The 13,181-nt window shown below is 34.9% G+C and overlaps 1 long non-coding RNA gene across 3 annotated transcripts in view; it reads left to right on the top strand.

The window, feature by feature from the left end:
* LOC121020900 (uncharacterized) overlaps positions 1-13,181 on the top strand; it is a 394,994-nt gene that overhangs the window by 80,415 nt on the left and 301,398 nt on the right. For all 3 annotated transcript variants that reach the window (XR_005786346.1, XR_005786347.1, XR_005786348.1), the window contains exon 4: positions 12,610-12,672. This is a non-coding gene — a long non-coding RNA (uncharacterized LOC121020900). The remainder of the gene's footprint in view (positions 1-12,609; positions 12,673-13,181) is intronic.

The raw sequence follows: 13,181 nt of genomic DNA, 5'->3' as shown, positions 1-13,181 counted from the left end.
TGGTGAAAGAAGTCTTCACAACTGGCCTGAGTTTTTGTTCTGAAGTGCTTTTTTGTAACCGAAGGATTACACAGGGCAGATGAACCTTAGGGTAGGGCGGGATATGATTTGAGAGTGTTGATTTGTTTAAAATGGCCAAATGGTTCATATACAATGTTTAGGTCTTGACCCTGTTACCTCCCCAAGAGAAATAAAGAAAATATCACTGTTGTTTCAGGCAGCTTTGCCCAATTCAACACCATCAATCTTAGACATCACTTGCTTGTACTTCAGCAATACCTTCCTGCTGGCTCCTGAACCCTATCAATCCATTTGGCTTTGTTTCCACTACAAAATAATTCACCTCTCCTCTCAATCTCTCTCTCTCTCTCTCTCTCTCTCTCTCTCTCTCTCTCTTTCATGCAGCTCCACATCTCTGCTCTTCCTCTGATGAGCCAATTCTGTATGGTCACAGGGATCCTTTTCTCTCGGGTCTGATGTGGTCCATTCAAACAATGAGCTCCCTTCCCGAAGTGAACCTCTGGCGTTCCACATGGCAAGTCAGGCCAAGGTACAAGTATGGCAATAGGGCTGGGTACAGTGACAAAGGATTTCTCAGGGGGCTATAAATATGATGAATGTAGATAATGCTGCTCAAAAGGCAGGATTTGAACAAATTAGTGTGCAAGTAGGAAAGTGAGGACAAGACCCTTAGTATGGGAACCAAACTACAGTTAAAATGTGAACATCTGTGTACAGCTTTAGCCCCATATATTCCCTTGATACTGAACTTTCTATACCAAAATGCAGCCAGACATTTAAGAGGAAGAGATAAGCTGATCGTTGAAACACCAAACCGGGGAGTAATAAGATCTGTTTTATTTCTCTTCATAACTCATTATTTTTCTTCATGAGGACGCAAACTTGGGCACAAAATATTTACAAGATTATAATGTGTGTGAATATGGAAAGCATATTATCCAAATAGAGATCTGAATTGAAAATACCTAATTTCATAGGTAAGTGTTTTCATTCAGTATGCATTTTCAGTTAGTCTCAGAATTACTCCCCTTTTTATGTTAGAAAAATGACAGAAATAGAATTTCTGATATAATATACTCTAGTTTTTTTTTTAATGAATTCTGTGTGATTTTATTTTAACACAGTTTTTAAGAGACTGAATTCTATATAGCTTATCCTATGTAGTCTTGCTGATTATTATTTAAACTCAAAAGTGATTTAATTACAGGTTATTTTCAAATCACAGAAAATCCAAATACCAGTACGTGATTTGAAATCTTATACAAACACAAAAACAAATTAAATATAATGCTTAATAAGCATGGCAGAAAAAATATCTGTAATATGGAGGATTTTCTAGCATGAGCAATTCTAGGCTTTGGTAGATATTGAGATTAGATTTCTCAGTTAATCAACAGAATAAAATTTCAAGCATCCCCAGTGAAAAAGAGTGAAAATAACTTGAAAGTTAATGCTTTTTCAGGGAAACCAATGACTGACGATTATGTATTCCAACAAAGAAACAATTGATATTACTTTTTAAAACACTATTTATGATGATACATTTTCAGTCTACCAGTTTGTAGCATTTCTTTGCAACATTCATTTTGAAACGTTACCCTAGACAATAGTAATCACATTAACTATTGGGGCACCTGGGTGGCTCAGTCACAAGCATCAGAGTTTCTCTCACAGTTTGTGAGTTCAAGCCCCACGTCAGACTCTGTGCTGACAACTCAGTGCCTGTAGCCTGCTTCGGATTCTGTATCTTCCTCTCTCTCTGCTCCTCCCCTTCTCACACTCTGTCTCTCTCTCAAAAATAAAGAATTAAAACAAAAATTAAAAAAATAATAATCATATTAACTATTGAGTGTCTGTTTGTACCCTAACAGCTCCTTTTGTTTCTGTAAGGCCACAGGAGTTTGAAGTAGAATGTGTAATCGAAACATGTCAGAGACACCTTAAGATTAACCCAACATCAGAACACCAAGAACTTTATTACTCAAGAGGAAAAGAATCAAAAGGATGCCTCTCACTTGGTTCCTTTTGGGAATATAAAAATAAATAGGAGGTGATGAGGCTTTGGGCTGCTCTGATTTTTTAACTTAATTAGCTTTTATTGACATGTAATATACATACAAAAATATACCAACTTTAAGAGTATGATTTGATAAGTTTTGACAGATTCAGTTGGTTAACTACCACCCCCATCAGGATTTAAGGATTTATATATATAGAAGTAAACCTAGGAGTAGAGACATGGAGTTGGTCCATGAGAAATTGTCACTATTTTCTAAAGTGGATGAGTATTTTGCATTCCACTAGCAATACATGTAATTTTCAGTTGCTTTATATCCTCTTCAGCACTTGAAATTGTCAGTCTTTTAGTGGGTGTGTAGTGATATGTCATTGTGTTTTTAATTTCCATTTGCCTAATCATTATTGACAGTTACTGTCTTTATGTATGCTTATCTTCCATTTGCATATCTCCTTTGATGAATTTGTCCAATCTTTCCTCATTTTTCAGCTGTAATTTATTTTTTTAAATTGTAGATTTGAAAGTATTCTTTATATATGCCATATGGAAGTCCTTTATCAGACACATATTTTGAAAATACTATCAGTATGTAACCTGCCCTTTTATTCTTTTTTTTATTTATTTTTATTTATTTTTTTAAATTTTTTTTTCCAACGTTTTTATTTATTTATGGGACAGACAGAGACAGAGCATGAACGGGGGAGGGGCAGAGAGAGAGGGAGACACAGAATCGGAAACAGGCTCCAGGCTCCGAGCCATCAGCCCAGAGCCTGACGCGGGGCTCGAACCCACGGACCGCGAGATCGTGACCTGGCTGAAGTCGGACGCTTAACCGACTGCGCCACCCAGGTGCCCCTGCCCTTTTATTTTTTACATGATGTCTCTGAAGAGCAATTTTTAACATTTTTGATGAAGTCCAATTTAGCATTTTTTTTTTAACATTTATGCTTTTTATTTCTATCTGAGAAATCTTTAACTCAAGGTCACAAGGATTTTCTGTTTCATTCTAGAAGTTAGCTCTGTTATTTAGAGGTAGTGTGAATTTAGAATTTAACTTTTCTACATTGTATGAGATAAGGAAGGTTGGTTTGTTTGTTTTGCATATGAATATCCAATTGTTTATGTAGCATTTGTTGAAAAGACTATCCTTTCCTCTTGGAGTTACCTTGACCTATTTGTTGTAAACCAGTTGGTTATATATGTGTTTATATCTCTTCTTTCCATTGTGGCCCATGGGTCTGTATGTCTACCTTTATACAAGTAAAGTAAGTCTTGAAATCAGATAGCTTACGTCTTCCAAATTTGTTATTCTTTATCAAAATTGTTTTTAACTATTCAAGATTCTTTTGAATTTCTGCATAAATTTAGAATTAAATTGCTAATTTCAATGAATAAACCTACTAGAATTTGGATCGGGATTGCCAATTTCAACAAATAAATCTACTGATCAATTTGAGGAGACACTTTGGTAGAATCAATCTGGGGGCAATATCATGTTTTTTTTTTAATCAATAAACATAGCACATATTCCATTTATTAAGTTTTCTTTAATTTGTCTCAGCATTTATTTATAATTTTCAGAGGAGGTGCAAGTATTTGCTTCAATTTAATCCATAATTTATATTTTATGTTCTTGAAATATTTTGATTTTTAAGATAGAAGTGTTTTTGTGTGTATGTTTCTTTGTTTTGTTTTTCACTATTGCTCTTATACTGTGATCTTGCTAATTCACATATTAATTCTAGTAAGTTTTTGGTAGGTTATTTAGGATTTTCAGCATAAACAATTATGGCATCTGTTAATACAGAAGTTTTTACTTGTGTTTGTCTTTTGTTTCTTTTCCTTGCCTTTGGCTCTGGCTAGAGCTACCAGTGCAGTGTTCAAAAGAATGGGTGAGAGCCATAGTGCTTGCCTTGTTTATGGTCTTTTACTCTTTTACATTCAGTATAAGGTCAGCAGTAGGATTTTTGTAGTTCTTTTCAGAATGACAAAGTTTCTTTCAATTTTTAGTTTGCTGAGAGTTTTTATTATGAATGGGTACTGGTCTTTGAGAGAAAGCTTTTAGTTTTTCATCAGTAAGTATTAAATTAGCTGTAGTAAAAACTATTTAAATGTTCTCTTCTAACTTGAGGAGATTTTTTTCTACTTTTATTTTGCTGAGAGTTTTTGTCATGAATGGGTGTTGAAATTTGTCAAATGTTTTCTCTGCATCTATTGATACGATCATATAGTGTTGTTTTTTTTTTTTAATTCTTATAAACAATGAGATAGTTACACGGATTGAGTTTCAAATGTAAAACTAGCCTACTTTCCTGGGATAAAGCCAAGATAAAGCTAGTTGATTATGATATGTTACTTTATTGTGTGTTTCTTAATTTGCTTTTCTTAAATTAACAATTGTTGTGTCTATGTTCAGGGAGGATATTCGGATTTGGTTTTCTTTCTTGTAAAGTATTTGTTATTTTTTGATATCAAGTTGCTGATTACCTCATAAATGAGTTGGGTAATATTCCCTTCTTTTCAAGCATTTTCTGAACATTAGTGTAGAATTCTTGGTGTCAATAAAAATTTTTTTTAATTTACCAGTGAAATCATTTAGTCGTAGGGTTTTCTTAGTGGAAGGTTTTTTAGAACTATGAATTATATTTTATTATAGATATAGGACTGTATTTATAATATTTTCTTATTATCTTTTTAATTTCTGTAGGATATGTAGTAGTGTTCTTCTTTGATTTCTGATATTCTTTTGTGTTCAGTCTGGCTAGTTGATTAATTATATTGATACTTACAAAAAGATAATTTTTGGTTTTATCAATTTTCCCATTTTATCTCTATTTTTTATTTCACTGATTTCTATGCTTATTTTATTTGTGCCCTTTTTTGTGCTCACTTTGGTTTAATTTGCTCTTTTTTTAAATGTTTATTTGTTTTTGACAGAGAGTGCAAGTGGGGGAGAGACAGAGGATCCAGAGCTGGTTCTGCACTGAGAGCAGAGAGTTGGATGTGGGGCTTGAACCCACAAGCCATGATGAGATCATGACCTGAGCTGAAGTCAAGAGCCAGATGCTTGGGTGTTGAGCCACCCAAGTGCCCTAACTTGCTCTTGTTTTTAATATGGAAGATTATATCACTGATTTGAAACCTTGCTTTCTTTTCTAATATATGCTCTTTTTTCATTGTAAATACCTTTTTTAAGTTCTGGTTTTTGCTATAGTCCACAAATTTTGATATATTATGCTGTTTATTAATTTATTGTTTCTCATTTTATATCCACCGTTCTTTGTTCTTTTTTGGGAAACTGAAGATGAGCCCTGTAAATTTGCCTTTGATGAGTTGGCACAGTGTTAGGTTTGTCAGTAGTGAGTTCTAGTAGAAGACTAAAAGACAAAAAAGAAATAGTCTTCATTCTGGTATGATTTTATTTTTCTCCCATAGCAACCAATGATATGAGGGAGGCCTGACAATGGCCAACCATCAGTGAATTTTCCAGCATTCATGTGGGTTGTTTCTAGTGGAACAACTCCATACTACCAGCACACAATGGGGGACACTTTCTGCAAAGAAGATGAGATACTCCATCGCTACAGTGAACTTCTCTTGGTCTGCTGATAGTGGATCAACTGTGGCCCCATAATACTCTACAGTAAATTTCTTGGCCATCATATAAGCTCTTTCTTAGCACCAGCTCTAGCCAGCCAACACTAATTCAACTCCTTTTATTGTCTTTATGCAGGTAATCCTGATAGAATAGCTGTAGTCTGCCTGCACTCTCTGTTGAGCATCTTAGACACTCAGTGGCTCTTCTTACTGACTAGCTGTGGATTCAACCTGTTGCAAATTTGTTTGCCACAGGCAGGTTGCAGCTTCCTATAGCATTTATATTCTCTCCAACAAAGTCTTAAACTTATACTAGTTTTAGGGGAGGTGGATTTCTTTCCAATTTTAAGCTCTTCCTTTGTGTATTCTCCCTCAGCTTACAAATAAGAGATGGTTTCTGCATTGGCTAGTCTCATATTCTACAGTTAATCATCTCTTACTAGTTAATAATTCTTTGCATTAAATTTTCTCTATTCAGTATGTTGTGATTTCTAGCTACTGACTGGAACTGGATCTAATACCCTTGTGTCTTTATTTTCTTTCAGTTTGAAATATATTCTTATTTCCCTTGTAATTTTTTCTTTGACAAAAAGGGTATTAAAAAGTATGGTGTTTTAGTTTCATGTATATGGGATTTGCAGGATAACTTCATGTTATTGAATTCTAGTTTAATTTTGTTGTGGACAAAGATCATACTTTATATGATTGCAAAATTTTTTATTGTAGTAAAAACATATAACATGAAATCTAACTTATTAAATTATTAAGTGTATATTATAGTATTGTTAACTATATGCACATTTTTGTGGAGCCAGTCTCTAGAATTTTTTCATCTTGCATGACTGAAACTCTATATCCATTGTATACCAAATTCCCCATATCCTGCTCCCATTCAGTCCCTGGCAACCATCTTTCCACTTTCTATTCCTTGAGTTTATCTACTGTAGACATCTTGTATAAATGGAATCATGCAGGGGCGCCTGGGTGGCTTAGCTGGTTGAGTGTCCCACTCTTGATTTCAGCTCAGGTCATTATCCCAGGGTTGTGGGATTGAGCCTTGCACTGGGCTCCATGCTGAGTGTGGAGCCTGCTTAAGACTCTTCTCTCTCTTTCTCCCTCTGTCCCTTTCCTGCTCACTTACTGTCATAAATAAATAAATAAATAAATAAATAAATAAATAAATAAATAAAATCATGCAGTATTTGTCCTTCTGTGTCTGGCTTGTTTCACATAGCATAATGTCCTCCAGTTTCATCCATGTTCTCACAAACAGCAAGATTTCCTTCTTCTGATGGCTCAGTAACATTCTATTGTACCTATATATCATGTTAAAACATTTTCTTTATTTATTCATCTGTTGACAGACACTTAGGTGGTATCCATATCTTGACTGTTTTGAGCAATGCTTCAAGGAACAAGGGAGCAGAAATGTCTCTTCAAAGTCTGTGTTTAGTTCTTTTAGATAAATCCCAGAAATGGGACTACTGGGTCATATGGTAGTTCTATTTCTTACTTTTTTGAGGAACTTCCATACTGTTTTACATAGCAGCTACAACATTTTATAATCCTAGTAATAGTATACAAGGGCTCTAATTTCACCACATCCTCACCAAAACTTGTATTTATTTTGTTATTTATTTCTTTTTTTAATGACCATCCTAATAGGTAATGGTGGGGTGATATCTCATTATAGTTTTGATTTGCATTTACATGATGATTAGTGATGTTGAGCATCTTTTCTCATACAAATTAGCCATTTGTATGCCTACTTTAGAGAAATGTCTATTCAAGTCCTTTGCCCATTATTTAATTGGATTATCTTTTTTTATTGAATTATAAGAGTTCCATATGCGTTTAGGATATTAGACTCTTATCAAATATATGGTTTGCAAGTATTTTCTCCCTTTCTTTATGTTGCATTTTCACTCTACTGCTTATTTCCTTTGATGTGCAGAAGATTTTTAGTTTGATATAGCCACACTTGTCTGTTATGTTTTTATTGCCTGTGCTTTTGGCATCTTTTCCAAGAAATCATTGGTAAGATCAATGTTATGGAGAGTTCCCTTTATTTTTTCTTCTAGGAGTTTGATAGTTTTAGATACATGTTTAAGTCTTTAATTCACTTTTAGTTGATTTTTGTATACAATGTAAAGTAAGTTCAATTTCATTTTTGCATGTGGATATAATACAATACTGCCAATACAATTTGTTGAAGAGACTGTCCTTTCCCCATGTGTAGTCTTCGCATTCTTATTAAAGATTATTTGACTATCCATGAATGGATTTATTTCTGGGCTCTCTATTCTGTTCTTTTGGCTTATATGTTTGTCTTGTCAGCGCCATATTGTTTTGATTACTGCAGGTTTGTAATGTTTTTAAATCAGAAACTGTGAAGCCTCTAGTTTTTTTTCTTTCTCAAGATTGTTTTGTCCTTTTTTCTCATGATTGTTTGGCCTGAAAACTGTGCTTCCATATGAACTTTTGGATTTCAGATAGTTTTTCTATTTCTGAAAAAAAATTGCCATTTGGCAGAGTATGCATTGGATCCACTTGGGTAGGTATGAGCTTTTTAATAATTTTAAGTCCTTTAATTCATGAATACAGGATGTCTTTTCATTTACTGTGTCTTCTTTAATTTCTTTTAGCAATGATTTTATAGTTTTCAGTGTGCTGAAATACACTTCACCTCTTTGGTTAAATTTATTCACAAGTATTTTATTCTTTTTGATGTTATTGTAAATGGGTATCATTTTCTTGGTTTCCTTTTTGGGTTGTTCATTGTTAGTGTATAGAAAAGGAACTGATTTTTGAGTGTTGATGGTATCCTGCAACATTGCTGAATTTGATTATTCTCACAGGTATTTCTGTGTTTGTTTGGGGGGAGGTTTCTTGTTGTTGTTGTTGTTTTTGGTGAAACCTTTAGTGTTCTCCAAGATTATGAGCCTGGGTGGCTCAGTCAGTTAAGTGTTTGACTTCAGCTCAGGTCATGATCTCAGGGTTCATGAGTCCACATCATGGTCTCTGTTGTCAGCAGGGAGCCTGCCTCAGATCCTCTGTCTTCCTTCCCCTCCCCAGGTCTCTCTCTTAAAAGTAAACATTAAAAAAATATTATATCATCAATGAAGAGAGATAATTTTACTTATTCCTTTCCAATTTGAGTGGCTTTTCTTTTTCTTGCTTAATTGCTCTGTATAGGACTTCCAGTATTATGTTGAGTAGATGAGGTGAATGGGCACCTTTATCTTTTTACTGATCTTAGAGGAAAGCCTTTGCCTTTTTACCATTGAGTATGATGTTAGCTGTGGGCTTTACATATGTGAACTTTATTGTGTGGAGATGATTGCCTTCTATTCCTAGTTTGTTGACTTTTTTTTTTTAATCGTTAAAGGGTATTGAATTTTGTAAAATGCTTTCTCTGCATCTATTGAGATGATTATGTGATTGTTATTTTTTGTTATGTAATGTCGTGTATCACATTGATTAATTTTTATCCTGGCTTCCCAGGGATAAATCCCACTTGGTCATAGCTTATTGAGCCTTTTAATGTGTCATTAAATTCAGTTCACTAATACTTTGTTAAGTGTTATCTGTATTCATCAAAGATATTGGTCTATAGTTTTCTTATAATGTCTTCGTCTAGTTTTAGTATCAGGATAATGCTAGCCTCACAAAATGAGTCTGGAAACATTCCTATTTTTTGGAAGAGTTTGAGAGGGCTTGATGTTAATTCTAAATAGATGTTTTATAGAATTCTGCAATAAACCATTTGATCCTGGGCTTTTCTTTGTTGGGAGGATTTTTATTAGTGTTTCAATCTCCTTATTAGTTATATGTTTGCTCAGATTTTTCTATTTCTTCATGATTCAGTCTTGGTACATTTTATATGTCTAGAAATTTATCCATTTTTTGGCATTTAATTGCACACAGTAGTCTCTTATAATCCTTTTTTTTTCCCTTTGGCATCAGTAGTTATAATGTCTCCTCTTTCATTTCTGATTTTATTGGGATCCATTCATTCTTCTTTTTCTAGTTCCTTGATATATAAAATTAGGTTGTTTACTTGGGATCTTTCTTCTTTTTCAAATGTGGGCATTTGGCGCTATAAATTTCTTGTTAGTAATGCTTCTGCTGAATCCCATCTTTTGTCATATTGTAGTTTTGTTTTTGTCTCAAAATTTTTTTAATTTATCTTTTCATGTCTTCTTTGACTCATTGGTTACTCAGGATGCGTTATTTCATTTCCACATAGTTGTTAATTTTGGAGCTTCCCTTCTGCTTTGATTCTAGTTTCATTCCATGTGGTCAGAAAAAAAAATCTATGTGGTATCATTTCAGTTTTCTTAAATTTGTTGACGTGTTTTGTGACCCTAATACACCTTTGAAAATATTCTGAATACACTTGAGAAGAATGTGAATTCTGTTGCCAATGGGTGAAATACTCTGTATGTATCTGTTGGGTCCGTTTCTTCTATAGTGTTATTCCAGTCTTCTGCCTCCTTATTTATCTTCTGTCTAGTTGTTCTATTATTGAAAGTGTATTGAAATCTACTGGTATTGTGTTGCTGTCTCTTTCTACCTTCAATTCTGTCAATTTTTGCTTCATATATTTGGGTTCCTATATGTTTACAGTTATATATTTTTAGTAAATTGACCCTTTTATTACTGTATAATGCCCTTCTATGTCTCCTGTAAAAGTCTTTGAGTTTAAAGATTATTTTGTCTATTATAAGTGTGGCCATTCCTGAACTCTTTTGTTTACCATTTGCATGGACTATCTTATTCCATCCCTCAGCCTATGTGTGTTTTCAAATCTAAAGTGAGTCTTGTAGGGGCGCCTGGGTGACTCAGTTGGTTAAGTGTCCAACTTCGGCTCAGGTCATGATCTCACAGTTCATGGGTTTAAGTCCTGTGTCAGGCTCTTTGTTGACAGCTCAAAGCCTGGAGCCTGCTTCGGATTCTGTGTCTTCCTCTCTCTCTGCCCCTCCCCACTCACACTCTGTCTGTCTCTCTCTCAAAAAAAAAATAAACATTAGAAAATTTTTAATAAAAAAAAGTGATTGATTCACCACCATTATAGTATTACAGTATTCTATATTTGTTTCTTTATTTGCCTTTACCAACAAGCTTCATCCTTTCATATATTTTCATGGTGCTATCTATTCTCCTTTCATTTCACCTCAAAGGACTCCTTTTAGCATTTCTTGAAAGGCAGTTCTAGTGGTGAGGACTCCCTAAGCTTCTGTTTTTCTGAGAAAGTCTTTATTATTTCTCCTTCAATATTTAAGGGCAGTTTTGCTATAGATAGATAGATAGATAGATAGATAGATAGATAGATAGATAGTGTTCTTTGTGGTTAGTTTTTGTTCTAGTACTTTGAATACATCATCCTGCTCCCTTCTGTCCTGCATGGTTTCTACCGAAAAGTCTGCTTATAGTGTTATGGAGGGTCCCTTATACACGACAAAGCTGCTTTTTTCTTGCTCCTTTCAAAATTCTCTCTTTGTTTTTGACTATTAACAATTTGATTATAATGTGTTTCAGTGTATCCTTCTTTGAATTCATCCTCTTTGGAATCCGTTGGCCTTTTTGGATCTAGATGCTCATTTCCTTACCCAGATATAGAAAGTTTTTTGGGCCATTATTTCTGCAAATAAGATTTCTTCCCCTTTCTCTCTCTTCTCCTTTTAGGACTCCCATAATTAGTATATTGTTCTGGCTGGTGGTGTCCCATAATTCCCTTAGACTGTCTTAACTTTTATTCATTCTTTTATCTTTTTGCCCCTCTGACTAGATAATTTAAAATGATCTGTTTTTGAGTTCACTGATTCTTTCTTCTGTTTGATCAAGTCTGTTACTGAACCCCTCTACCGAATTTTTCAATTCAATTATTTTATGGTCACTTCTAAAATTTCCTTGGTTTTTAAAAATATTTTCTCTTTGTTAACATTCCAGTTTTATTCATGCCTTGTTTCGCTGAGCTCATTGAGCATCTTTATGACAGTTACTTTTAATTCTTTGTCATGTAATTCCTATATCTCTGTTTCTTTAGGGTGAGTTTCTGGAGATATATTAATTCCTTTGTTTGGGTCATGTTTTACCGTTCCTTTGTATGCCTTATACTTTGTATTAGGATCAAACACCTCTTCCAGTCTGTATAGACTGTCTTAGTACAGAGAAAGATCTTTACCAATTGCCCCACAAGGGATTCTGGGGACTTCTCCAAGCTTTCTGTGGATATGTTCTCTCCAGCCTTGTCTGTGTAAATTCCCAATTAAACAGGTTTTACAAACTTATTTGTCTTGAAGCTTAGAAATCCTTACACCCTCTGTTATCTGTTTGTAGTGCTGTAGATTCTCTGGAGTTGCTGTAAGTTGCCCAGCTGTTTTTTGCTCTCAGAAGTCCTCAGTTATCTGGAGTACATTGGGTCCTGTCAACAGTCTGAGTTGGAGAAATTAGAAACCAGTCCCTGAGGCAGCAACCCTAAAATCCAGAATATTGGACAAACCCTCCACTCTTCCCTTTTTCCCACTGTGAGTAAAGCAGCTGAGTTGTATTTTCCTGTTTGTTGTTCCATGTGCTCTTTGGAGCAGCAGTAAGCCACCTAGTGCCCCCCAGGCATTTATACGAGTTTAGTTCTCTGAGACTTGTGAGAGAGAAGCCAGTTCCTTGGGCAGCACTTGAATCCCAAGCTAGACTATTGGATGGATGCTTCAACTCTTTTCCTCCCTGGGGATAATCCAGGAGTTGGGAGTTTTCTCCCACTCATTCCACACTGAGCCTTGGATAAGGACTATGGCAAGGGAGTATGTGCTAGTGCAAAATGTCACTTTTTTTTTCCCCCTCAGTGGCCCCTGACTGGGGACCCTTTTCTGCCAGCACTCAGATTCAGGCAAAGCAAGTACTAGTCCCTCAGGTAGCCTCCTGAAAAGTCTACACATTAAATGCACGTTTCAGTCTTCTCTTTCTCTCCACAGGGAGAAGCCAGGACTTGGGATTTTCCCCTCAGTCACCATGCTGTGCTGATGTGAGGAGCTCTGGTGAGTGAGTGAGGTATACTCCTCTAGCAGTTTTGATGTGGCTGGTTCCATGCCTCTCTGGAATGCAGGAGACTCTTACCTAGCTTTTGGATTGCTCATCAAGGGAATTGTTCCATGTATTGATGTTGAATTGATATCTCCATGGAGGGAGAATATCCGGTGCTTCCTATTCTGCCCTCTTGCTGATGTCATCTGATTTCAATCTTTGTAAAATTACTTAAAAATTCGTTTTATGCCTTAGATTATGGACTATGTTGTATGTTCTTTGAAATTAATGGCATTGCACTGTCTTTGGATGCTACGTTCTATAAATATCAATGAGATCAAGTTGTTTGATAGTGATGGTCAGATTTTCTGTATGATTTGCCAATTTGCTGTCTCTTCTTTCTATCACTTATGAGTCAATAGTGTTAAAATTTGCAATTATAATTGTGGGGTTGTCTACTTTTACTTTTTGCTTCATTTATTCTAAAGTTCTATTGTTCTATATAGACATAGGATTGCTATAC

The sequence above is a fragment of the Herpailurus yagouaroundi genome, unplaced genomic scaffold (assembly GCF_014898765.1).
Source record: "Herpailurus yagouaroundi ecotype Mexico unplaced genomic scaffold, PumYag 253, whole genome shotgun sequence".
NCBI classification, from domain to species: Eukaryota; Metazoa; Chordata; class Mammalia; order Carnivora; family Felidae; genus Herpailurus; species Herpailurus yagouaroundi.
This window is presented reverse-complemented; position numbering and strand designations above follow the sequence as displayed.